Source organism: Leptinotarsa decemlineata, unplaced genomic scaffold, assembly GCF_025532065.1.
Source record: "Leptinotarsa decemlineata unplaced genomic scaffold, Ldec_3_MD MMD2_tig00026336_RagTag_RagTag, whole genome shotgun sequence".
Classification (NCBI taxonomy): domain Eukaryota; kingdom Metazoa; phylum Arthropoda; class Insecta; order Coleoptera; family Chrysomelidae; genus Leptinotarsa; species Leptinotarsa decemlineata.
This window is the reverse complement of record NW_027412692.1, coordinates 3,506,745-3,534,686: the sequence shown is the minus strand read 5'-3', so window position 1 is coordinate 3,534,686 and position 27,942 is coordinate 3,506,745. Positions and strand designations below refer to the sequence as shown.

The window sequence follows — 27,942 nt, the reverse complement described above, 5'->3', positions numbered from 1 at the left end:
ATACATACAGTCGAGCCGCGTTCAAATTATTCGTGTCACAAGCACATTGCTGTTTGGGACGGATCTTTCCTGCACCGATGAAAGGAGATAGCTCGAAACCAACTAATTTCAGCATGTTCCTGCTGCTGGATGAACGAGAAATATCTGTAAGACCAATCTCTGCGAGGTATTTTGCATAAATGTCTGTCGGATATAATTCAATGCCATCGTGGTATTAGCCAGGGAAGTAGTTGATTTCCGATATGCATTTACCAGAACCTACGGTGTAGGTACTTCGGGAGACAAGAATGTTTTGAGGTTTTTTTTCGAAATATTTATTTTCTTATAAGAATGAAAACGTTTACCAAACGAAGGGACTTACACGCTTAATACGGAACCTACGTATATGGAGCCATAAATGGATGTACACCTTTGTCTTATTTTTGGTAGTCTTTTTACTTCAACTCATTTGAAAGGCTATCTATGGCCAACATAAAATAAAAACTGAAACTGAACAATAAACAATTTTGATCCTGAAGTATATAAGCAAAATGTCCACCTTCTGATGAAATACACGACTGCAATCGATTTTTCTTTGATTGTTTGAGACGTTCAAAAGTACCTGGAGTATTTCTAATGACTTTGCAATTGCCGATGATTCGATTACTTCACATTTAGTTCAGGAGTTTTATGAACAAGGGCCTTCAGATGATCCCATGAATATAAATCTCAAGGATTCATATCAGGGCTGCGAGATGGCCAATTCTGAGGTGCTGCATGTTCAATCCAGCGGTTTGATGAGTCGAGATGCTGACGAACATTAACACTGAAATGAGCTGAAGCCCCGTCGTGCATATACCACATGTTGACTCTTACAAATGCAGACACTTCTACTGAGTGATCTCCGTGAAGGATTCACCTGTTAATTGTGATGGTGACACGAATGGGCCAATTAGGCAGTTACCAAATATTCTTAACTAACTGTGCAGCTACATCCCTTCTTTCTATGTATTTTTCTATGTATTGGTCTATTTTCTATTAGTGTGTACTAATCACTAAATAAAGTCAAATAAATATCTATTGTACACTTCAAATTCTGTTCATGAATGAGTGAATAAGCACAATACAGACATTTGTTTGCCTAGGTGTCATTTACTCATTCAGAATGAATTATATAATATTATGAATTATTTTATTTGTATCATTCAGAAATATTAGGATGTTTCAAAAGCTTTGTCCGTTTTTATGAAGCTACTTTGAACTGTAATATCTCAGTGCATACTCATTCAATTAACCGAAATGCTATGTGCACTTTTGCCAATTTGTGTACTCGCGATTCGATGACGACGACAAAGGTCGTTTTTGCCTGGTTCTGATTGGTGAATGTTGTACCGGTGAGAATGTTATCGAAGTGCTTGAAAAAATGGTAGTCGAATGGAAAGAGGTCTGGGGAGTATGGTGGGTGATGCAGAGCTTCGACGCTCAATTCGTTTAATTTTCGGGCGGTGATTTGTGAAACGGACGGGCTTTGTCGTGGAGCAGGCTTGGACCTCTTCTATTGACCAGTGCTGGTTGCTGCTGACGCAGCTTTTCGGTACATCCTAATAATTGAAACAACAGAAAAGTTATGAATTTGCTCATCTGTGTCTGGAAAGTTATGAATCAAAGTTGTGAGTTATGAGATCTTTACCCACCTACCCACTAAAAAAACAGTAACAAATTGATTCCTTTTCAATAGTAATAGAAAAAGACTAGAGTCATCTGATTACCTACAATTTCAACAACAGAATTACAGTTCATTATGTGTAGTTCCATTACAGAAAGATCGTTATTTTTATATTTATCAGTAGGTAATCGCGTATGTTATTCAGTTTATTCTTCTACTTCAATCACAGAAACCTTATCACACTGAAAATTCACAACATAATTTTTCACTAATTGAATCTTACATTTGATTGAGGAATACATAAAAATATCCCCTTTTAAGGTCACAGAACAGGAACAAATACAATAACCAAATAATGAGGTGAAAAAATTCACTAAACTAAATATTGACAGCAATTAAAATCCTAACGACTTTTTAATTATATCTCGTGTTAGTTTCGGGCCATCAGATGGTTGGGTATTCCAAGCTCGAAAAATTTCAAAGGAATTTGTGGTGAAGGCGATTACACTAAAACGTTTTGTGTTGGACGAAATAAAACATACGTTCCTACGAGTTTAAACTTCCTTTATCATAGTACAAACAAGAATTCTGTTTAACAACGAATTCCATCATTATGAAAATGATGAAAGCATAATAATGAGTTCGTCCAAGAATAATATATTTCTTTTATTTGTGGAAGAAATACGGAGAAGGGCAAACAATTGTTTCATCGAAATGAGTAGAAACAATAGAAAATGTTAAGTAAAACAGTGATTTCACACGAGATAAAAATGGATATTCGGATATGCGCTTAGAAATAGATTTAGGGGTATTTGAAACAATAGATGTTTCGAGTTGGTTTCAACATTTTTGGTTCATACTGACAAGATATATAAACGAACGGTTATTAAAATACAACAATAAAATGTTAGAAAACAGGTAATAATTGAAGACAACAAAAATTATATATTTATAAAAATGAAGAAATAATATGGAAAATTTAGCTTAGTGATAAGCTGTTAGATTCTGATTAAGTTCATATAAAGACTTTATCGAGAAGTTGTGGTAATTTCTTTCAATTCAGTAAGGTATATCATCTCTGTATGTGTAGAGTAGGTCATCGTCCATCCTGTCGTTTCCAGGAAGGTGGACAGGTCAATTGGAGACATCTCCTTTATATCGGCAGGTGTAGGCCAAGACTCGTCGAACACACACTCTCTTATTGACGATAACTCCGGGCACTCGCATAAGGTATGCCTGACAGTTTCATCTTCCTGTTCATACACCCTGCATAGAGGTGTGTCCACTAACCCCATAATACGGAGGTTTTTCCTTAGTTGACAGTGTCCAGTCAGAAATCCTACTGTTAAGTGTAGGAGTTTCCTGGTCATCGCCAGATATTTCTTCGGCGCCAGCTTCCCAGGGCCGCCAAGAATGATCCTGGCAAAATTGCATCATTTGATTTCATCCCATCTCTTTAGGGATTGAGCATGGATGTAACGTTTGGCTAGTTCCGCAATTGTCGAAGTCATCAGGCAGTAGGTGACGGTGGGTCCTAAAATTCTTAGTCCAGCCGCTTCCTTGGCTGAAGAGTCGGCAATGCGATTACCTTTACTCCTGTCGTTCCCTTTAACCCACCTCAGGATAATGTTATTATCTACCGGGGCTTTGACTATATCTTGGTGGCACTAGTTTGGCTATATCTTGGTGGCACTCTGGTACTAGCCCTGTTCAACACGTCTGTTCAAGGCTTATAGGGTTTGTCTACTATCAGTGCAGATTGTTATGTGTTTGCCAGAAATTTCTTTCCTGGATATTTCTTTTGTGGCGACTGAGATACCAGCCAGTTCTGTTTGAACCACGCTGGTATTTTTCCCATTCCCCACTTACTTCTTAGGCTTAGTGATCTGGAGTAAAGTCCACATGCTGAGTCTTCTTTGGTTTTTGAGCCGTCGTATACATGCGTATTGCATTTGTATCATCTGCCTCTGTGTCCTGTTTTATTTGTATTTTGTAGGGTTTATTAAACACAAACCTGAGTTCTATTGCATCACTGGTTGGCCTGCAGCCTCAATTGACCCACTGGGAGTAACGGTTTTCAGGTTTGCAATTGCAATTAGCTTGCTTTCAGTAAAAATTAGGGGTTAATTGTATAATAATTGAGTGACAGGGAAAAACGCCGTTCGATTTAATTTTTGTCGGTTCTTTTATTTTTTCAAAAATATATTTTAATTTGCGGGAAAAAAAATAATGTTTGATAAGAGATTTCCAAAATAAAACACTTGAGATGTACTTATTCACTACCATATAAACCATTCTAAAGGTTGTTTATTTTACTCTAAACCGTAAAATCTGCAGTTGAACTCCTCCCTAACATTCTTGAAAACTTGACAGGAAACTGATTGGCATGCTGCAGAGAAGAACGTTTTCTGATACAAAGTCAATTTCAATCAGGTTATTTTTATAAGCAGTTCAAAAAGTCCCCAACAAAAAAGTATTGGGGAGTTAAGTCAGGTGATCTGGAAGGCCATTCAATTAACCGGGAATCACTCGATTCAACTCGGAGAAAAAAAATACTGAGGTAAAGTTCCGATACTTTCGGCAACCGTTTGAGTTTCTAGCTCGTGACTTATTAGAAAACATCCTGTGTATTAATGAATACACACAGAAAAGGTTTATCTTTCTGAAGAGTACTGTATATTTTTGTGGTGAGAGCGGTAATGCCATCTTTTGTTGATACTCCTTCCTTGAATTCACACTGGTAAACAGAGGTAATAAGTATGCCAATTTAAATAACTACTGAGATATTTCTAAAAAAACATTTTGGAAACAGTATGTATTTATCAAAGAAATGAGTCCCAGTGGGAAACAAATTTTAATCTTCCTGAATGCTGAAAAAAGTGATATCCCAGCACCCTATTGCCTATGCAGAAGTTCCATTCGAAATCAAGTCTATTACAAGTGATAACAGATTTAAAAAAAAACTGAAATTATGGCTAACGAATATAACAATAGGTAAGATAAATGAAATATTGGAACGAAAAAAAATGAAGTAGTGATACAGAAAGAAAAATCACATGTACTCACAAAAAATAATGTAAATATTTGAAGTATAAATGGAAATAATTTCACAATTCATGATATACACCAGCTTCATACTTACATTTGAACTTTTATTCATATGTTCTAATCCACATCTGTCATTATTGTTCACCATATTCTGTACTGTCGCAATCTTTCTGAACAAGGACTTACCTTATAGAATAGACAGCGACTCTACCGAAGTGCAGTGAACAAGGACCATATTGAGAACAGAACAGTGAATGAAATATAAGATATACGACTTTCATTTGCTATACGTATATGGTGAATGAATGATGAATGTTATGACCGATAGTTTAGTTTGTAATGTTTGTTCACTGATTCATGTTCATGATATTTTTATTTATTTTTCCCTCTCAATTGACATCACACACAAAACGTGTCAACTTAATTTATTGTTTCATTTTAATTTCTTCATTTTTTTGTCATACACAAGCTCTATGAGCTTCAGTGGCTTGCCATGTTTATTTTTGCATTTTTTTTTGTTTACATGTAAATGTATTCAATCTTATGAAATAAACATTATTATTATTATCATTATTATTATTGCTATTGGAAAAAAATATTAGCATAAAAAGACAACTCAGTACAAATGAGAGGCGGGTTAGATGTCCTTGTTCATCTTTCACTGCTTGAACCACTGTGCATGATGTTTTCGGCGAATGCATTGGCTTGGTATGTGGAGGTTGAGCAAACCGACCATCGGATGCCTGCTTCCACGTAGCCCCGCTGGATACGGGAATGACAGAATCACTTGTGGTTCTGTTATTTCCTAACTGAATGGCATCCCGACGATGGCCTAATCCTAAGGTGTGTGTATCCGTGCCAACAGGATGGATGACACTAAGCCTATTAGCTATCTCTACGGAACCTTCAAGATACCGGGCGTCCTCTCGTCGTAGCACGGTAATGCGGGGCTCTGCCGTGATTTACCTTCTTTCCCTAGCTACTCGTGGGACATTTATGGATAAAGTTAACTTAAAAATTCTTTCTGACGCTGGGTCTACAGAGGAGATGGATGTCGAGCTTACGACTCCAACTGACCTCCCTGTAAATTTAGATCAGGAGCGAGTCTACAGAGGAAATGGATGTCGAGTTTACGACTCCAACTGACTACCTCCCTGTAAATTTAATTCAGGAGCGAGTCTACAGAGGAGATGGATGTCGAGTTCATGACTCCAACTGACCTCCCTGTGAATTTAGTTCAGGAACGAGTCTACAGAGAAGATGGATGTCGAGTTTACGACTCCAACGAACCTCCCTGTAAATTTAGTTCAGGAGCGAGTCTGCAGAGGAGATGGATGTCGAGTTTACGACTCCAACTGACCTTGCCCTGTAAATTTGGTTCAGGAGCGAGAGCTTCCCAACTCCCCAACAATTGAACCTTGAAAAAAATGGTTTGGTGGAGCAGCCAGGAAACGACTAAGCCATCTCTTCAGAAGCGGGATATCTTATAAAACTGCCTTCGACCAAATTCTTGAGAGGCCTACGCAGAATCTGTCTCAGGTGGAGGAACAAACCCCTCATGAGCAGGTTAGCAAACGTTTGCGCTCAAGTGATGATTCACCAAAACCAGAGGCGAAAAAGTCCTGCACGGCTAAAGGCATCGTCAGGTGTAACTGACGTGCAAAAACCCTCATATGGGAAGGTTGTCGTGGGTATCAAAAGTGTATTGTATCTGACAACTTTGAAAAGGATAAAATAGAAACTGATGAATAAATAAATATTTTTTGAGAAAAATTTGAATTTACCTTACTTTTTCAACAGCCCTCGTATACCATTCAACTGTTTCTTTGCTTGCATTTTGCTAAAGCCGAAGATTTCCAATAGCTGTTGAGTTTGTCTGAATCGATGGATCCTTCGAATAATCAATACTATTTAGGAATGGGGATAATAACTGCACAAAGTTGTCTTGAAATGAAATGAATTGTGCTTATTTAATACTGTGCTCACTTGACTAGTAACAAGTCCACGAAACTGTTATTTTTTCGATATCCGCAAATATAAAATCAACGGTTCAACCGAAATACATACCCATTCATTAGCATAACCAATTAGGATAGCATTGTAAAATTTTGACGCACGTACAGTATTTGTGATAGGTTAATGCCAAGGTTACTTTCTAAAACAAGTATTACCAAAGCATTGCTGTTTTTTACAATCATTGGACTTGTCTGTTCCAATGCTTTTATTTTGTTATAATTCTGTTCAGGTCAATGATAATAATTATTAGTTTTGTATAGAGTAAATATATTATTATCATAGAAAGTTGATTTTTTTGGGAAAGACAGGTTTTGGCGTCCTAGTTTTCAATTTTTATACAAAAAGATGGAAAACTTCCAAAATAGGAAAGAAAGCAGTACATTTCAAAAATGAATTTTTGTATTCAATGTATTCAATGTTCATATGAAAGTTGCTGTTGCAGAAGTATTTTTTCTTTCGTGTAATTCAATGTTCATAATGAAAGTTGTTATTTCATGGGAGTTTTTTCTTTCAGTTTTTATTAGAAACTTCCATTTTTGTCTAAAGATTAAGAAGTATAGAGCCAAATAACTTCTTTTCCGAAAATCTCTTCTAAAAATATGATTCATTCAATTTAATTGATATTCCTAAAGTTGTCAATTTCGAAATGGAAAAAAAGGACTCATTGAAACTAGTTAAAAAAATACTTTTATATACAGAAAGGTTAGTAACAACAAATATACAGTAGGAGCTAGAACAGTTATTTCGTGAGTTTTGTTATTCTGGACTAGTATTATGTAGAGGAGGGATTAACTGATTTGTTTGTTTGTAACTCGAAAAACTACTCGACTTATATTCATATATTTATTTTTCATCGGGTGCTAAAGCCATCAATACTACCTATCAATGGTCTCTGCTACAGCAACTATTTCATGAAAGTAACTTAGCTAGAGGCAAAAAAACACGTAAACTGATTTTTTTATATGAAAAGCACATATATTATTTCAACAAAAGGACCACCTATACGTCCAATACTAGACGTATGCGTTTTGGAAGATCTCAACGAAGACGTTTTAGCCAACATGAAGTTCATTGTGAAAGTACGAATTTTGTGTTTGTTCAATATTTTCAACTATTTTACTAAAGAAAATAACATCAATTCAAACAGAACAAAATTTGGTGGTGAGATTAAACCAAAATGGTAACATTACACCGATTAAACATAGTGACCGAAGATAAAATGCATATAGTAAGTAGTATCCGCTGTCGTGGTCGAACCTGAAGTATCAAACGTTTCGTCAGCTACTGTGGCAGACATCATCAATGATATATGCGTTGACTTATATGGGGATCACACTGCGTCAAGAACGGATAGAACAATGAAAATATCGAGACCGAAATATTTGGATTGGTTAAAATTGAATGGAAATAATATCGAAACTGAGAAGAAATGAACAAAGGATATGGACGTGAAACAAGCACCTGCATGTCTGGTGATTGTGAAAGGTGCTTGTTTTAGATATATTCAATGCCAGAGGTTTCAGTTTTACCTTTTATTAAAGACATTCAAGAATAATAGAGAGCTAATGGGTTGAACCACAAGAAAAATGTTGATAATATACAAACAATATAAAAAAACAATGTGAATACAAATTTCAAACCAGGTTCCTTCACGGTGCAACGTTTCAAATTATTAGTATCCACAATCGTGTTAAGTTGACCTATTGTATCCCGATATTCTACTTATTTAAACCTTTTTTGAAACTAATGTTCCTACCTATGGATGCCTTTAGCTTCAGACCAATTGATGTTATGCTGATGGGTCTGAACATGCTTCGCTTTTCTGGATTTGATGGTCCCTTATCACTAGGAATCTTGAGACCATCAACGGCCACATAATATTCGGTAAATGCAATTTTTCAAATTTTCTGCCTTTGGTGGCTTGGTTATGAAGCAAGTTCCATAATTGTACTTAGAACCAATTCTTCTTATCTTCTCAGACAGTCCCCTGATGTAAGAAAAAGATGGCACGTCTACGGCACGTCTTCTCTTCTTTGAGGGTATCTTGTAATCTCCTGGCAAATGTCTGTTCTACCAGTATTTTGGAGTAGCCATTCTGTTGAATATATCTTTCCTGGGATTTCTTGAGATTTCTTTTCGTGTAACAGAGACTAAATGCACGATTCGACTCTTGGTAGATTGGTGGTGGTTGAATTCATAATTTAAATAATGTCCCGTGTTAGTTGCTTTTCTGTCAGTACTTTTCACCATCATGTCTAGAAACAGAAGTTCGATGTAGGCCCCCTTATACATCGTGAGTATTATGGGAGGTCTCATGTTGTTGAGGTGCTATAGAATTGAGCCCAGTTCCGTGTCTCCATAGTTCCATACTTTGAAAGTGTTATCAGCTCGTTTTATTTATATGTTGGCTAAAACTGATGAAAGTGGCGATCTCATTCGCAATTTTATTTGAAGAATTCCAACATTCAGTTGGAAATAGTTCTAAAAACTGCATCCTACTAATAACATGATTACTTCTATTGATAACCTCGATTTGGCTTTCAAATCATCGTCATTGGACCTCCTCTGGATGATCTAAAGCGTTTCCTCGACAGTTACGAGGGTGTACTGGTTTCCTACGTCTAAACTGATTTCGATGTCATTCTGTCATTCACAAAAGAAGAGGGTTTTTCTTATAGCGATTGAATGATTGGAATAAGAAATCTGGACAAGTTGTAGTTGGATGAAGCTTCGGAACTGATGATATGTCTAAGCAGAACATCCTCCTTGTGGATCTTAGGTAATACATGATCTTTCTTTTTTCAAAAAGATGAGTTGTTGTTTCTTCAAGTTTCTGCATGAAGAATTTTGATGCAGTTACCCCTTCATAAGCTATTTATAGCCTTTTGTTCTTTATGGCTGGTGTTAGATGTTGATAAAGCTGACACACTTTAATTTTCCACCTGAATTATTTTGTTTTTGTCTGACCAATGGGAGTCCTCGTAGATTCCACTGCGCTAGTTATTTCTAATGTAGGCACGTTGACGGCTTTGTGTTTTTTCTGTTTTTGGTTTTCCAGCATGTTTCTTTTCTACGAATGTTTGAACATGAATGGGCTCATTCAGGCTAATTTAGTTTTTCATTGAAAATTATGTATTATAAAAGTAAATCATCTTCCAAGTATCCCACAAAATTTTCCGGTTTTTATGTCAATTACCAACTGAGCAAGAGCAATTGAAAATGTGATATCGCCCGCTGTACATCCTGACGTCATACCAAGCAACGAGCTTCGAGCGGTGGCAACCGGGCCTGTAGTCGGAGATTATAAATCGCTGGCATCGTCGGATTTTGTTTCACACACATCGAGTCAGTTGCGAGTGAGACGTTGATGAGTAAACATCAAAGTTATAGAGCAGTGACAATTTTCAGCATTTAGATTCGCTATCGCCTAAAAAGTATTTTAGGACGATAAGCGATGGAAGAACTACTAAATAGAATTCACCACTTCCGTAGGAACTATTCCAGAGACGCGGTTCTTGCGTTAATGGCGGCAATACTAGATCGGTATGACGTTTCCAGTATAGAGCTGGCAAAGTCGTACAAATATTTTGAAAAGATAATGGAACAAAACATACTAAACCGCAAACCCAAATATTACCAACTCTTCAAAGCTCTGCCAAGCTACGAAGAGGAAAGATACGATCCAGATTTCGACGACCTCCCTTCGGAAGAAGAAACCCAAGGTGAAAACATGCCACAAAAACGAGCGGCCACACCTGAGCCCCGGGTTGAAAAAACAAAAATCCCGGCTACTGAAAAGGTACAAACTCAGCAGCCGAAGAAGAAAAAGACAAAAAGCGATCGAAGAAATCCTGGAAATTCCGATGACGTCACGACCAGTACGTCACAGGTACCGGATAAGCCGGAAGTGTCTAATCCGAAGACAATACAGGTAGCCCAAAAGGATAATCCCCCAACAAACATTGAAAACACACCCGAACAGATGGATTTGGATGTAGAACAAAAGGTCGAAGAAGCCCCGGTAACAAACCAGGGGGAAACAAAAACAAAAAATGAAAAACCTCCGCCAATTACCATACGAGCGAAGGACAAATGGAAAAATTTCAATACGATCCCCGCCGCGCAGAATATCAACATATCTCGGGCGGTGAACACAAATGACGGGATAAAGGTTCACTTTAAATCCATAGAGGATTACAGGAAGGTAACAAAATCCCTCGACAAAGAAAAGATACCTTACCACATATATTCGGTACAAGCCGAGAAACCGTTAAGAGTCGTTTTCCGGGGAGTCCCAGAAGCCCTGGAAATAGACGATATCAAAAAAGAACTGCAAGGGAAAGGATTTGAAATCATTTCCATCGCTCGTATGAGTAAAGCAAACAAGAAGCATATCCCCTTCGTACTAGTCCTGGTCCCTAGAAACCAGGCTAACATACGATATTAAAGAAATCCAAAAAGTCCGCGTTTCCGCAGCAACACAAAGGCCACGTAATAGAGCAGGACAATGCTACAGGTGCCAAAAGTTCGGGCACACACAGCGGAACTGTAAAGCAGTCCCGGCCTGTGTAAAGTGCGCCGGACGGCACTTGACAAATGTGTGCAAAAGACCCAGAAACTCCCTGATGCGGTGCTTCAACTGCAAGGGAGAACATCCAGCTAGTTTTCACGGGTGCCCAGAACGCCCCAAAAATAAGAAAAAGGCCTCAGATGGGCCTACAGACGAAGACAGCCCCCAAACCCGAGGACAGTCAATCAAAATAGAGTCAGAAGCGGAACCTCATACGCGAGAGCCGTATCAACTAGAGAAAATTCCTGCAACTCTCCCGAAGGTCTCCCAACGGCCTTAGGGCAGCTGCAGGAAATTCTCACGAAGTTTCCGGTTCTACAAGCCATGCTCGCCGGAAATAAATAAAAAAGAACATGTCTTAACGACAAAAAAAGGATAACAGAAGACGCTGCGACTTCTGACAGTTTGCTACAAGCTACAAGAAGGTGATAGAGACTTGTCCCTATCACCCTAACATAAGAAAAACATGAACTAGACTAAAGAACAATTAGCTGAAAGGGTAGGGGGCCTTTGGTTCGGATACCTGACTTAATAAAGACAATGCATGATTTTGTTTCATTTGCTGACTGGTTTGTAAACACCACTTGCTCTCTACGGCTTCAGTACACGTATGTATTTCGCTTATCCGCCAGCACTCCCTTCTCGCCGAATCGGCTGATGTGACGTCAAGTTTGACCACGACCCGTTTCGGTGAACGCCACAGTCAACTATTACTTTGAAGGGAAAGATAAAAAGTGAACATTCAGATTTTTTGCAGATGTACTATTTGAAACATAAACTTTCAAATAATGAAATAAAAGAAATTTGGTAAATGAGCCCATTGAAGATCATTCCAAAAATTAGACTATGATCTTCCAAGGTATGACTCTCGTCATAGATCCAACGTTTTCCGGCTCTGTGGAAGCATCTAGGTTGCCTGCTTGCAGTGGAAGTTGAAGAGTGGGGAAGAAAATGAGTCGTCAGTTGGCAATATGGATTGGCATCTTTCTTCGTCGTCATCTTCATTTCTGATACTGAACTAGACAAAAAAGTCACTTCTAAAATTATACGGAATATTTAGAAGAGTTTTTCTACCCCTTTATACTGTGACAAATTAAATGACTTAAACAAATTAATTCTCAACAATATTTCACTAATCACAAACTAATTTATTTATTATAACACTTAGCAAGTAACGCTTAAATTATTTCCACTATTTGAATTTCTTGTTTAGCTGCTCGATTCGCTTTCTGAACTGCCCTCTTGAGTCGGGAAGACGGGCTTATATTGGTAAAGGTCCTTTCTAGAATTCTGTAGTCGGTTCGGTACTAGAATTTTACCGGTGATTCCCGACTGCATTCTTTTGAGGCGAGGTCGTGTGTTTGTTCGATGAGTCGGCTGGCCTATCGGCCAGGGGCGGCTTCAGATTCGTTACAATACTACCAGGGCTGAAAAGTCTCAGATAGATATCGCTAGTCGTATTGCATTTACCGCTTTTTCAGTTCAAAAGAAAGCTATTGTAATTTCATGATATTTTTCTCAAAAGTATGTGAGTTATTGTGCTGAGAGTGACATTACTTTCGTTATTTTCAAAACAATGGATCAAAAACAATATCGTGTTTTAATTTTACACTGCTTCTTGATGGGAAAAAATACAGTTCAAGGGAAGCAATAGCTTGATAAGTGTTATAAGGACTCCGCTCCATTAGAAACAACAATTAAACGTTGATTTGCCGACTTCAAACGTGGTCGTAGAGACACCGATGATGTCCAGACACAGTGGACGTCCAAATGAGGCAGTAACATCACAAAAAAATCACAAAATCGCTTTGAAGGATCGAAAAGTGAAGTTAGCTGACATTGTAAAGTTATCAAAAGAACGTGTTGGCTTTATATTGCATGAGCATTTGATTATGGAAAAGCTATATTTGAAGTGAGTGCCGCGCGAGCTCACTGTTGACCAAATACAAGAACGTCTTGATGATTCAGACCAGTGTTTGGCCAAGTTCAAATATAACAAACCTGAATTTTTGCGTCGATATGTGAGAATGGATGAAACATGGATCCATCACTTCATTCAGGAACGATCTTCATACAAGTGGACAGCAACTGGTGAACCTCTTTCAAAGCGCCCGAAAGCACAACAATCGGCTGGAAAGGTTATGGCATCGGTATTTTGGGATGTGCGTGGTGTGATATTCATCCACTATCTTGAGAAGGAAAATACCATGAACAGTGAATATTATAAAGCCTAATTGGAGCGTTTGAAGGCTTAAATCGCAATGACACGACCGCATATGACAAAAAAAATTCGCACCGTGTCACAAACCAATCGAAACAATGGCAAAACTACATGAATCGAACTCCAAATTGCTTTCACATCCACCGTATTTGCCAGATTTGGCTCCCAGCGACTACTAGCTGGTCGCAGACCTCAAAAAATGCTCACCGGTAAGAAATTTCGCTGGAATAAAGAGGTAATTGCTGAAACTGCGGCCTATTTTGAGGTAAAAGATGAATCGTTTTACAAACATGTTTTTTTTTTCGAAATTGGTATTGAAATGTTAAAGCGGCGCTGAAGTGATTGTGTGGCTCTTGATGGAGATTACGTTAATGAATAAAGCCAATTTTCAGCAAAAAAACGCATTTTCTTTCTTAGTCACGGGACTTTTAAGTCAATGTGTTATTATTATCTACCGTTATATTTCTTAAAATAACAATATTTCGAAATATCCTGAAATGTTTTCACACTTTTCCATTTCAAAACGTACTGTATATTCTCGTGAACAACAGTAATTAAATTGAATTATGCAATGAAACGCGAGCGTTGGCAAGGATCATGTGAAAAAGCTGAGATCGACAAACTGTATATTACTTTTTATAACGAAATAATAACCGAGTGAAAGTTGAGTGTTTCTGGGAGACAAAAAACGCGCCAATTAAAAGCATATGAAATGAAAGCTGATCGTGCAATTTCGTTTGGGAACTGGATGTATTTGTTGGCAAAAAAATATTGTGTAATGAATCAATCACTCTTCAGGCAAGTTATCGAATCGTTGGATTGTGAAATAGCGATAATATACAACATTTACTCATAGGAAAAATTTGGTCGGAATGACTTGAGAGAATCAAGGAAAATATATTTACCACATGTATGGTGGCTAAGTTAAAGTTATCAAAAAAATATTACATTATCGATTGGCAATTATATTTCAAATAAATTATTCAATATACTGTGAAATGAAAAACAGTCTGTAAAACAAGTTGAAGAATATCATAGCAAATTGATCGCCAACGCTGTTAATGCAGGAACATTCTCAACATGCGAGAATCATAGAAATCGATTGTCATGATCAATTCAGAGTTTTCATAAATTCTTTTTTTTTTCAAACAAAAAAGACTCAAAATTAAAAAAAAACTGTAATATGAAGGTGGCTTTCAAAACTGCTCGTACACTTCGACAACTATTTTGCATAAATTTTCGCATACTGCTGGTTAGAAACAATAATTCAGGGTACCATATAATCAGGTACTTTCAAAAGTTTTGTCCGTTTTAATGTCATGTATTTTGGTAGCTCCATATCTCAATAAATATTTATTCTACTGTATCGTGGTATATATTGATCGATAGAGAATTTTTTACTCTATACTTTGATGGTGTTTATTTTCTTCCAATTTTAAATTTTTGTCCTCTTTTCAACATTTTACTGCACGATGCGATTTTCGGCCAATTTTTCTCTACGAATTCAAATTGAACCAAAACATTGCCGAAAAATTAAACAGGTTATGATAGTGTTAATGAACGCACTATTCGACGTTGGTAAGCCTAGGTTCGTTCGGAGATTTTAGCCTCGAAGATGAGCCTCGCAGTGTTCGAACTACAGTTATCCAGGACGAGGATTTGAGGACCCTGGTGTAGACTGACCCATCACAAACAGAGCATGGGATGGCGGAAGAACTGGGCGTCAGCTCCCATGATGATTTTGACGGTCTATAAGTTATTGGAAAAACCAAATAGCTCGAAAAGTGGGTGCCCCACGATTTGAACGATCGACAGAAATTGTTACGTTTCATGGTCTGTTTTTTTTTTGTTTTTGGGCTTCCAAAACGATCCTATTTTGAATCGGATCGTCACGTGTGATAAAAAGTCGCTCCTCTACGACAACAGGAGACGTTCAGGACAGTGAATGGACACCCAAACACCTCCCAAAGGCGAAAACCCATAAAAAACCATATTTACTGTATGGTGGCCAGCGGTGGTATGGTGATTCACTATAACTTTCTGCAACCTGGCCAAACCATCACAGCAGAATGTTACGGTGAGGAAATCGACGAGATTTTCCGAAAAGTGCCGCAGCCGGCACTGGTCAGCGGAAGAGGTCCGATCCTGCTCGACGACGTCCGCACGTTTCACAAATCGTCATCCGAAAATTAAATGAATTGAGCGTCGAAGTTTTGCCTCACCCGCCATACTTCCCAGACCTCTCGCCAACCGACTACCATGTTTTCAAGCACTTCGATAACTTTATTACCGGCAGAACCTTCGCTAATGAGGACCAGGCAAAAAAACCTTCGTCGTACATAGGAATGTAGGCCTTCGTCGTGCTCAACTTGTATGCTAATAGCAGGGGGCCTACGATGCAAATTGGGGATTTACTCGAGCGTCATTGAGACCTATTAGGTTGCAAAGCTTAGATGATAAGAAGAAAAAAATGCTATATAATATATATCTTTTCATCGTTGGGGGAAGCGGCTATAGATTTTTAAATATATAAAAAAATACTGTTGCACTCGAGCGCGTCAGATATTGATAGCATCAATGTCCTACGCATTTTTAATAGTGTTGGTATATTAATCTAATCGTTTGCATGATGTGGGTGGTTGTACGTAAGGGTTAAAAGTGAAAAAAAAATTAATCGAGCGCGTCAGATTTTCTAAGGGGGTGGTGTTAAGTGCAACAAAAAAAGCTCTCATTCAATAATCTGACGATTTCGATCCCACGCAAACTCGGGGCCATTATTATAATGTGCGAAAACATTCGCCATTTTGAAATACTCAAAATACTGAAGCGCGTCAGATTAAGATATATATGGTTTATCTTTATGTTTTAGACGTGCTGTCTCATAATCTGACGATTATCTAGAGGGATTCGCTTAATCTGACAAAAATATTAAAAAAAAAATTCTTATATATTGTATAAGTTTGAAAATGAAAATAGGACGAAACTGCAGTAACGTCAGTTACAAATGAAAATGGTAAAAAACAGAAAAGTTCAATTTCTCTTTTCTTCATTATGATTTCCTACCACGTAGTAACGGCTACATCCATCAATTAACTGATTAATTAACCATCATCTTCGTCTTCATCACAAACAAGTCTCTGTGATCAGCTGTGATGGCGTCAGAATTCAGAGTGGGGACGGAGTGAGAGAGTAATAGATAGAGAAAAAGTGAATAGAGGAACTCGGAGAGGGAAATATAGGTATCACACAGCTGCACGCATTAAATTTTATCGAAGAATTTTTGTTATTTCGTCAGATTATATATTTTTCGTTATCCTTGAATTATTTCCTTCAAAATAAAAAAAAATTAGCTACGCTCGAGAATGTCGAAATGACGTTATTTTTTACAACTTTGCTGCCATCCCCTTTCTTTATGTCACTCTCAAATTGTCAGATTACTGGAATATACACTTTTTAGCCGGTAATTAACTCACCCTACCTCAATCTGACGCGCTCGAGAATTTCTGATCCTTTATCTCTCACAGGCGGCCTTATATATGGGGCTCATATTTGGTAGAGGTACTTAACCGGGTACTAGATACCCCCCCTGTATATTAATCTGCCGCGCTTTAGTAAATCCCCCCTTGGGCTCGCCTATTATAACGACTTGTGTTACGTTGGCAAAAATGAACTGATTCAAATGGCGCTTATTTCGATGGAATTGCATAAGTATGCACTGAGATATTTCAGCCCAAAGAATATAACCTGCAAACGCATCTAAATCATAGGAGCAACGTTTGGAGGCTATAATGGGGGTTTTACTCGTGTAAAAATAATGTTGTTAGCTACTTTCGGAGAGTGGGTCGTAGAAAAAATACTCTAATGTGATAGAAAGGAGATGTATTCGTTGTGCAAGCTGCAAGTAGATGACTTTACTACATTGATCCATTGAAAATCGCATGGAGAGATGAAATGATTATTTGATAAAATATACTGTGAAAGAAAAACTTTTAACTACTTATGTGCTTTTGATTCTAAAGTGATGAATGTTCCTTTTTTGTTAAACAGGAGAGCGTGAGACACCTCTATGTATATACCAGGTGATTCTCTATGGTGGCTCACCCCTATAACTATTTTATTATTGGAGATGAAAAACGAATTTTTTTAAATGGGACATCCTATATACTTTTATTTATTTCGATCGAGAATGACATTCTAAATCTAACAATACTTCACTTGTCAATATTTGACAAATAAAATCATTTTTATTCCAATTTTAATTTTTTTATCTAGAATGCCATGGATCGTGTAAATCGCTTCATTCTTGATTAAATAACATGAGAAAACTACGACTTTGAGGATTATGACTTCGCAGTCTTTTGTGAAAGACTATTTTCTTTCGAATAATTTGATGCCACACACTTTCACTTTATTTTCTCTACTTTTCTGAATAAGTGCAAGAAAGTCGCAAATTAGTGTGCATAAGTATACCGAATACGTATTATTTGTTATTAGGAATGATCGTTTCTTGCAACTATTCAGAAAAATAGAGGAAATAAAGTGAAAGTGTGTGGCATCAAATTATTCGTAAGAAAATGATCTTTCACAAAAAGCCGACTAGACACCCCATTTCCTTTTGAAAAAATCAAGTTAACTGGAAAAATTCATATTTGCGACTGTGAAATAATTCTTAAAACGACTATGAAGTTATAAGCCTCAAAGTCGTAGTTTTCCCATGTTACATCAATAATGAAGCGATTTACATGATCCATGGCATTCTATATCAAAAAATAAAAATTGTAATAAAAATTATTTTATTTGTCAAATATTGACAAGTGAAGTATTGTTAGATTAAGAATGTCATTCTCGATCGAAATAAGTAAAAATATTTGAATTGAAGGGGTTATATTTTTTAGGAGTGATTGATTTTTGGGAAAGAAAGTTTTTGGCTTTCTACTACTCCATCTTGATACAAAAAAAGAGATGAGGGAATCTTCCAAAAAAAGGAAGGAAGTAATCAATTTGAAAATAAGTAACTATATTCATGGAAGTGTAGATCATGCAAAGAAGTAACTTTCAGACACAAACTGAAAGAAAATCCTCCTGAAACAGCTACTTTCATATAAACATTGAATTATACGAAAGAAAAAATTCTTTCAAAACAAATACCTATATGAACACTGAATTGTACAGAAGATACTTTTCTCTACTCAGTTTGTATTTCAAACATTCGTTGTGGAATAAAAATCAGATATCATTCACATGAGTTCTACTTTAAATTAATGGTAACAAATTGCACTCACATAGAACACTGCCATACACTGATATTTCGCCTTAAGACACTTGCCCTAAGGCTCTTCAGTACCAAATTGGATAACATCATGAATGAAGTGTGTGTATTTTCTATAATGTTATCCAATTTGGTATTTATTATAATTATTATTGAATTGATAAGCGTCTCTCTACCTTTATACCCAAAAAAAGCAGCATTCAAATGTAGCCAATATTAATATGAGCAAAGAATAGAAATAATGGAGAAAGCTCGCCTGATCAAGATGTCGCCAGCGTATATCTTCCTCCAATGGATATTCTCTCCTGTAGAACTTCGTTCGAACCCCTGTAGAGGTCTGGTGTGTTCATAAATCTTTGAGATTCTGAATGGAATAATTCAAATCCAAAAGACTTAAGTGAGTATTTCTCTTTTCTCAAGAACAAGAAAACTCACAAAGATGTGAGCACAATTCTTTGATTCAGCTTTGGCCATGTGCCGTGATGATAATGAAAAAGATTTTCTGCTTTCAAATTGATGTCAACTTTTTGCGGTTGTCAGGTCGTTATGGGTATTGACGTCACATACGGTCCGTTTGGAGTAAAATCACCTCCAAGGACGTAACAGGTGAACCCTTTTGATCAAGCCTTTCAATGATATATAAACTGAACAGAAGTGACACAAATTGCCAATTTACCTCATGCGTGATGTAAATTTATATTTTTAAGAACTAAATATTAGAATGTTGAAGCACCAATAGAAGCACCACTTTGAAGCACCAATGGAATTATAAACAAGAACTGATTGATGGTAAGCGATTGAAGGACATCTAAATGAAATTGAATATACAGAGCTATTATTTTCATGTTACCGAAACCTAGAATTTAATGGATCTCATGGAAGTACTATTTCAAAAATGGGCATTTTTTTCTTTTTTTCCATGTTTGGTTATAACAATAAGTAAGCAATACATGAATGAACATCCAGGTTGTATATGATTTTTCTAGATGATTTAACGAATATCATAAAAAGTAAATTAATACGTAACAAGAAGACTCACGGAAACAGGCAAAACTTTTGAAACAACTTGATAACATTGAGTTGATGCGTCTCTTCGTTTTTCCATTTCAATTCTTGGAAGAAAGATTCTACGGTAGGAAGTTCTCAAAATGACTTCCTGTATAAACCGAGTAGGTACGATAGGCTTGCCACTCAACTGTTCCACGCTGGAAAAATTGCTATTTTCGTAGGTGGAAAGAGAGTTGATGTTGCACATCAACATTTCGAGAACATACAACTGTAATTGAAGTGTCTGGTCATGGTTCATTTCTCACTACTGCGAAACAAGCAAGATGCATTAGGATTTTACAACGTTCGTTAAGCAGTTTTACGAAATGTGAATATTTTGATGATGTAGAAAATATGTACTTCACTCAATGCTATATTGAAACAATACACCAAATGAGTTTCAAAATAATTTTGTGGACGATTTCACTCTCAAACATAATTGGCAATCGTCGTTAGTCGTGCTCACTTATAAAAGATGTGCGAAGACAGAATCTTGCATAATTTTATGACTGAATTTTATTTCACCTACTTGTGATGTGCAATCGAACTGATTATGTTGAGATTAAGTTATGACAAACAGTACCCAGAAATGTTTTACTATGCGATTTTATGAACGTAGCAAAATGATAAGTGATATAATTTTTTTTATCAACACCCCCGACATCAAACAGAAGTTTATTTTGCCACAGAAATTTTGAAATAAATCAGCATTATAACTTCCTGCACTCCAGGTTTCAGTTTTATGCTAATAGATACATATTTTATGAGAAATAACAAAACAACGTTAACATATTGTACTCAAAATTAAATCTACGCCAGTTCAACTAAGAATTGATTCCTTACAATATAGTTCTCTTATTGAGAAAACAGTACATGTATACTTAACAAATCGTTAAAAAGCGAAAATTGATGATGAACATTCAGACAGTCTAACCATACAACGAGGTGTACCACAAGGTAGCAATCTTGGCCATCTTTTCTATACATTCTATACATCACACTTTTCTTTCAATTTAAATCGCCACTTGTTATGGAAAAACATTTTCTAAAAATTAATTAAGTCTTGAACTATTTTGTTCGGGAATGAAATCCAGAAAATGGAGGCTACGTATAGATTACGGATCTGTATTAATGATGATGTTATTAATTTCAGTTACCACGTAAAAATTTTTGTCACTTCAAAACTGAAAACGGCATATGCAGCTTCGGAATTGTTATATCCTCATAGAAACGACGGTTCTATCACATTTTAACCACATGACATTGTTTATGGTCCTTTTCTTCGGTAGTCTGATGCCTTTAGTATTAAAAAAGTACAAAATTTTCGAATAACTTACAGTTGGGGAAACCCAATAAAATAAGCGATAAAACACATCATTTATATAGTATCCTTTTCTTGAAAACATGGTTTTGTATTAACTGAGATATAATGTAGGTACTATAATTTTCAATATAAAGTATATTCTCTGATATAAGCTACAAACTGCATCCTTTTTCAGGCCCAGTTGAAGGAAATTTATAGTACTGTTGGAGTGAAAATTAGAATTGGAACCTATGACCTATGACCAATGAAGCTAATGAAAACACGTTCACACAAACCAAAATTGTAACATTGATACCCGCGTTTCGCAAACCGCGATAACATCAGGATATGACTGAAACCATCAGGATATACTGAAACAGATTCATTTATGTCCTCAAGACGCTAACCAAACGCCAACCAAACGCGTGTCTAGAAACAATTTTCTAATTGTATGTGGTGAAAGGGTTTTCACCAGGTTCATTTAACACTCCAAATTTTATCAGGCACAGTGGTGTTGATGAAAGAATACACATACGTCAATAATAAAATTCGCGAAAAAACACATACTTTTATGCAGCATCCCTCTATTAGGCTGTTTCAAAAGTGTAGTCTGTTTAAATGCGTCAATTTCAGCTGTACTATTCCAGTGAACACTTATTCAATTTATTTGAATCAGTGCAGTTTTGCCAATGTAACACAGGTCGATTCATTTCGTCAGCATGAAAATTGTGTGTTCCGGATTCGATAAAGTCGACGAAGGCCGTTTCTGCCTGGTCCTGATGGGTGTAATAGTCGTAACAGTCAGAAAGTTATAGACCAAAAGAATAAAATCATTCATTCATGTGACATAATAAGAGTTCGAAATTCAATGATGCGGCGCCTAGACGCTGGTATTGAAACCGAAGGAGGCCATTTCTAACACTTAATTTAGTGCAATTCGTTAGTCTAGATGTTAATGTTATTTAATTTTTCTTATTATTGTTACATAATTAGTAATGAAAAATTGTAAAAATAATAATTTCCAAAAGAAACATTTAATTCCCCATATTATTTCTTGTGAGGTCCAGGGATATGCAATTAGGTGGACTTTTTTTTTCTTAAAAACCAAGCAAGATACGAAAAAAATTCAAGAGACAAAAAAGTTGTTTTTTTAATCTCCTAATCCAAAGAGATAATGAAAATTTCACAAAAGTCAGTGGCGTACATTTTTAAGTCAAAAATATTCGTTCAAATCCCGCTCGAGACGCCACTGGAATAACGTTCGGGCTAAAGTAGCTCCTTAATGTTATAAATACCATTGCCAAATTACAACAAAATTAGATAGAGGATATTTAAGATATTTATGAATAACTTTTTTTTAAATTTTTCTTTTAACACCCTTATGATGCACTGTTTGGAACCTTTGGTGTAGTAATGAATATTACTGGAGTTTTAATCTTCCTCTTTGAAGATGATCACTTGGTGATCGAAACACGTGTCGAAGTGTTGAAAATAACGATTTGATGTTGGGAAAATACTCCAGTAATATTTTTTAACATCCTGTATCTTGAGAACGAAGGATTTGCGGACCCATGTTTATATGAACATTTCGTCTTAAAATTACCTAAAGAATCGTCTGTTTAATTTATGGTACATACTTAATTAACACCCTGTATAGTATTCATGAAAATATAGTGAAGATTAAAAATAATAGATGAAAAAAAGTCAAAAAATATCAAAGAAAAAATGTAAAAATATGTTATCAATAAAACAACACAATTTTAAAATTACTTGACATAAATCGTAATATACATTGTGGTATACCGAAAGACTAGAATTTGTAAGCAAAATACACTTCCATACTGTAGAAGCACTTTTCCAAAACAAGGTTCTTCTAAATTTGAGACTGGTCAAAGATGATGAAAACAGTGGAAGGGCATGTTTTTTATCGCTACGCGTAGACCTTTCTGTATGGCTTTTATGTTATGTTTGTGAAGTAAGCAGACAGCCTCTAGAATGAATATTTCAAATATTAATTCATGATCACTTTAATGAAATTCCAACTAGTGGTAATTAGACAAAGGTGTTCTTATTCATTTATTTCAAATATTGTTAATATTTTATTTCTCCAGGAAAGTGGCCTACACTACTCACGCATCTTCAATTTGACTATTATTTTCAAAGCTCTTTTCTGGATAACGAATATACTCTGCATTAAAATCTGGGTGCCAGAGGCCAAGAAAGGAATTTTATACAGTAGATGACTCTCCATAAGTGAATAGTATCTACTTGAATGTTATCAGATTTGTTTCAGAAACATTTAGCGATAGCATATTCGATTCACACCATATTTTTATTTTTTCTAAATCTGAGTGGATAGATCGAGTCAAAGTAGTAGGATCTTTATTACGCCAAAGTACCGTAGTGTCATCCGCAAACAAGGTAAATGCTCCAGATATCTCAAGTTTTGCCATATCGTTAATATACAACAAGAATATAATGAGCCTAGGACTGATCCCTGAGAAATTTCGCGTACAATTTTTTCACAATCAGAAGTGTTGTTGCTTAATGTTATTTTTTGACTTCTACCAGTACTATAAGCTCTTAACCATTCTAAGGCTGTTCCCCGGATTCCATAATGGAAGAGTTTTTGCAGCAGCATTTCATGTTCCACGCAATCAAAAAATGCCTTAGAAAGGTCCAGAAATACTGCCGCCGCCAATTCTTTATCATTTAGGGTCGTGTAGACGATCTCGAGGAAATGAAAGATGGCGTCATTCGTCTTTTTATTTTTTTTTTGTGTCGGATGCCAAACTGTACGGAAGCTATAATTTTATGTTTATCCAAAAAACCCCCATTATACTTTTGACTAGTTTGTCAATGATTTTTGATAACGTTAATAAAATTGAGATCGGTCTGAAATTGCTGGAGAACGACGGGTTTATAGCTATTACTGAAGCTTGAAATTGTAAAAACAACTTTGCTGATAGGTTGTCTTCAACAGCAGAATTTTTGTTTCTTATTTCTTTTATTTCTATCTTCAACTCACTCAAATCTGTGTCATATAAAAATAAGGAATTCATAGGAGAGCTTACCTTATTCAAAAGCAGGTCAACTGTTGGAATGATATCGTTGGTCATTTTTTTGATGCAATTTTTTTGATCCACTTTTCATCACACGTGACAATCCGATCAAAATAAGGATCGTTTTGGTTACGCAGAAGCAAAAAAGAACAGAACTCGAAATGAGACAATTTTTGTCCATCGTTCAAATCGTGGGGCACCCACTTTTCGAGCTTTCTGGCTTTATTTAAACCATTAAAAACCGCATGGGAGCTGACGGCCACTTCTTCCGCTATCCTACGCACCATTTGTGATTGGTCAGTCTTCACCAGGGTCCTCATATTCTCGTCATGGATATTTCGGGGCTCATCTCCGAGGATAAAATCCCAGGAACGAAATTTCTCAAACCAATGTCGAACAGTGCATTAACATTATCATTGCCAAATGCATGGGTAATTTTTCAGTCTGTATGGGCAGTGATTTGGTTCAATTTGAATTCGTTGAGATCTTCATGTATTGTTATGAAAAAATTACTGTAACGTAACGCTTTCTAATTAAATTTTTCAAACACATTTCGTACTGTTGCCCACCCTGTATCAATTTCAACAATAAAATTTTATATTCCAATAAACGAATAGCAAAGTCTTTAGTACTTGCAGGTATATCAAAAGTCGACCCTATAATGAATCTATCAAAATCAATAAATCAAATTGCTTGGCAAACAAACTTTCTCAATCGCACGTCTTACTGTTAAAAGATATATACTGTTATCAAGTCGGTTTCATTTGTTTTGTTCAACTGAGACCTTTAATCTAAACTTACATTTCCTGATGCGATTATTCCGAATCAGGAGTGCTCTGTTTTGATGAATTCAACACCATTCAATGCAATTATTATTTAATTGAGATAACCCCTTCGACCTGAATGGTGCCGATTCAATTCCAAAACACCGAAGAGTGCTAAATGATATCCGACAGACTCGTTTCGGTTATTTTTAAATCGGCACAGCTAAGCACAGCGGGAAGAAAATGCAGCTTTTGAAGTAAGCATCAGGATTGTGTTATTATTACCGTATTTTATTTTTGATACTAATCACGAAATGGACATGAAATGTGGCTAAAACCAGTGCTTAAAATCATAATAACCTTCAGTAAACACATTTGGGAATCGCTTTCTGTGATATTCTGTCTATGTTTGTGCAGAATAATGTAATTTTTATGCGAAAATTCAAATAACCGAAACATTCATATCGGATATTATGTATTTAATTTTCTAAAACTGAGTTGTTATCTTAAACATGTAAATGAAAAATAATAATTAATATACTTTCACACCATTATGAAATAGTTTTCATTATTACATATCATGTTTTCTATATAGCATATGTTGAAGCAAGTTTCTATCAACTCAAAAGAGTAGATTGAGTTGCACTTAATGCGGAAAAGTAAATATATATTTTTCTGATTGATTCGGCCGTTACTTGATGAAGATCCATAGTAATTTCATGAACTGCACCTCACGATTTGATCTCCAAACACTTTATTTGAAAAATATATCACGCTAACACAGCAGCTTCTGCAACAGTGATTTGACTACTCACTGTTACAAATCACTGTTGAAGAAGCTACTGTGTTAGGGAAACATGTCGTGACATATTTCTCAAATAAAGTTTGTGAAGATCAAATCGTAAGGGCTAGTTTATGAAAACATACATATACAGGGTGTAACTGAATAAGTGTAAAACATTTAAGGAGGTGATTTCTCATCGAAAAAAAAAATGATCTTTTATATAAAGAAACTTCATTGGATCATCCCTTGATAAGATATAGTACCTTAAAGGGGGTACATAAAATTTGTATAACAATTTTTTTCACAAGCACTGAAAAAGTTACAATATTGAAATTACCCTGACGTTTTGTACTACCAAAAAGACACTTAGCCAGTAATTTATTTGGTTTACCCCATGGTTGTAAGGAGTGGAAAACGTAACCCCTAAAATTTATTTCCAATGTAACTTTTTGTCTTGTTATTTGTTTACCATTTGAAAATTTATTTCCGGTAGCCTGTTTCATTCTAAACAAAAAATGTCTCTTGGGTTTTTTGCCCAAAACAAACCAGTTCGCAGCAAAAAATTATTTTACGAACAACTACAGAGATACATCGTCATAAATGCGAACTGGATTTATTGTTATTTTGTAGTTAGTACCTGCATTAAACGGGTACTAAACAAAACTAATTTATTAATAACAAAACACACAACATGTAGAAATCATAGTAAATGTTCAATATGTCTACCTTCAGACATTACGCATGCGTCTAGACGTCGGCGCATTGAGCCACGTATTCGCTCAAATACTTCTGGAGTATCTCTGATTACCCTGCACGCATCGATGATGCGGTTTCTTAAGTCCTCTACATCGCGAACAGGAGTACGATAAACCAAATGCTGTAAATGGCCCCAAATAGAGAAATCGAGAGGATTGAGATCCGGGGATCAAGCGGACTAGTTCTGTGGTCCTCCTCGACCTATCCACTAATTTGCATATGTTTCAGTTAAATGCTGACGTGCTACTTGGCTAAAATGGGCGGGAGCCCCATCATGCATAAAAAACATATCCCTTCTGACGCCCAAAGGAACTTCCTCCAGCAGTACTGGATGCACTTCTCTTAAGAATTGAACGTATGCCTCGAGGAGGTAGAAAATGAGGCCCAATTAAATCATCCCCAATAACTCCGAGCCACACGTTAAGAGAAAACTGTTCTTGATGGTTAGTTTCGACAATAGCGTGAGGGTTTTCATCAGCCCATATGTGGTAATTATGAAAATTAATAATTTCGTCCCCAGAAGAACTACATTCGTCTGTGAAAGTCACAATTTCTTCTAATCATTTCCAGCATTAAATTGCAAAATTCAAGACGGTTCGAAAAGTTTCGCGGTAACAGTGCCTGTACTCGTTGCAGATAAGAGTTGTTCCTTAAAAATTCGAAATACCGTCATATGATCAACATTTAGCTGGAAAGCAATCTTTCTAGTACTGGTAGTAGGTTGCTCTTCAATCAAATTAAGTACTGCTTCCTCAAGCTGTGGTGTTAATACTTCTCGATGGCGACCACAATCCTGCGTTCTTTTGTCAAATGAACCATATTCTCGTAATCGTTGATAAAGTCGAGCAAATATTCTATGTGAAGGATGCTGCCGTTGAGGATACATTTCAGCACATCTTCTAGAAGCTTCTAACCCATGCCCCTGCGACGGATCATAAACGTAATGCATATCAGCCATTTCCTCATTTGTGTATGCCATTTTAATAACAAGTGAATTATTAAAGTAACAAATTAAGAACAGAACAACAACACACAATTAGTATTAATTCAATTTCGAAAATTCACTAACTGACAGCGTCATACCAATTTATATAGATTAGTTTCGTATTTTCGCATTTATGATGATGTATCTCTGTAGTTGTTCCTAAAATAATTTTTTGCTGCGAACTGGTTTATTTTGGGCAAAAAACCCAAGAGATATTTTTTGTTTAGAATGAAACAGGCTATCGGAAATGAATTTTTAAATGGTAAACAAATGATAGAAATAAATTTTAGGGGTTGCGTTTTCCACTCCTTACAACCATGGGGTAAACCAAATAAATTTCTGGATAAGTGTCTTTTTGGTAGTATAAAACGTCAGGTTAATTTCAATATTGTAACTTTTTTAGTGCTTGTGAAAAAAATTGTTATACAAATTTTATGTACCCCCTTTAAGGGGCTGTATCTTAACAAGGGGT

General features: G+C 36.1%; 1 protein-coding gene and 1 long non-coding RNA gene across 2 annotated transcripts in view; one reads left to right on the top strand and one right to left on the bottom strand.

Annotated features, from left to right (window-relative positions):
- Graf (GTPase regulator associated with FAK) overlaps positions 1-27,942 on the bottom strand; it is a 184,301-nt gene that overhangs the window by 85,216 nt on the left and 71,143 nt on the right. The window lies entirely within an intron of this gene.
- On the top strand, positions 19,252-20,539 carry LOC111502151 (uncharacterized). The gene is made up of 2 exons (XR_012467457.1): positions 19,252-19,558; positions 19,630-20,539. It is a non-coding gene; the product is annotated as an uncharacterized lncRNA (long non-coding RNA).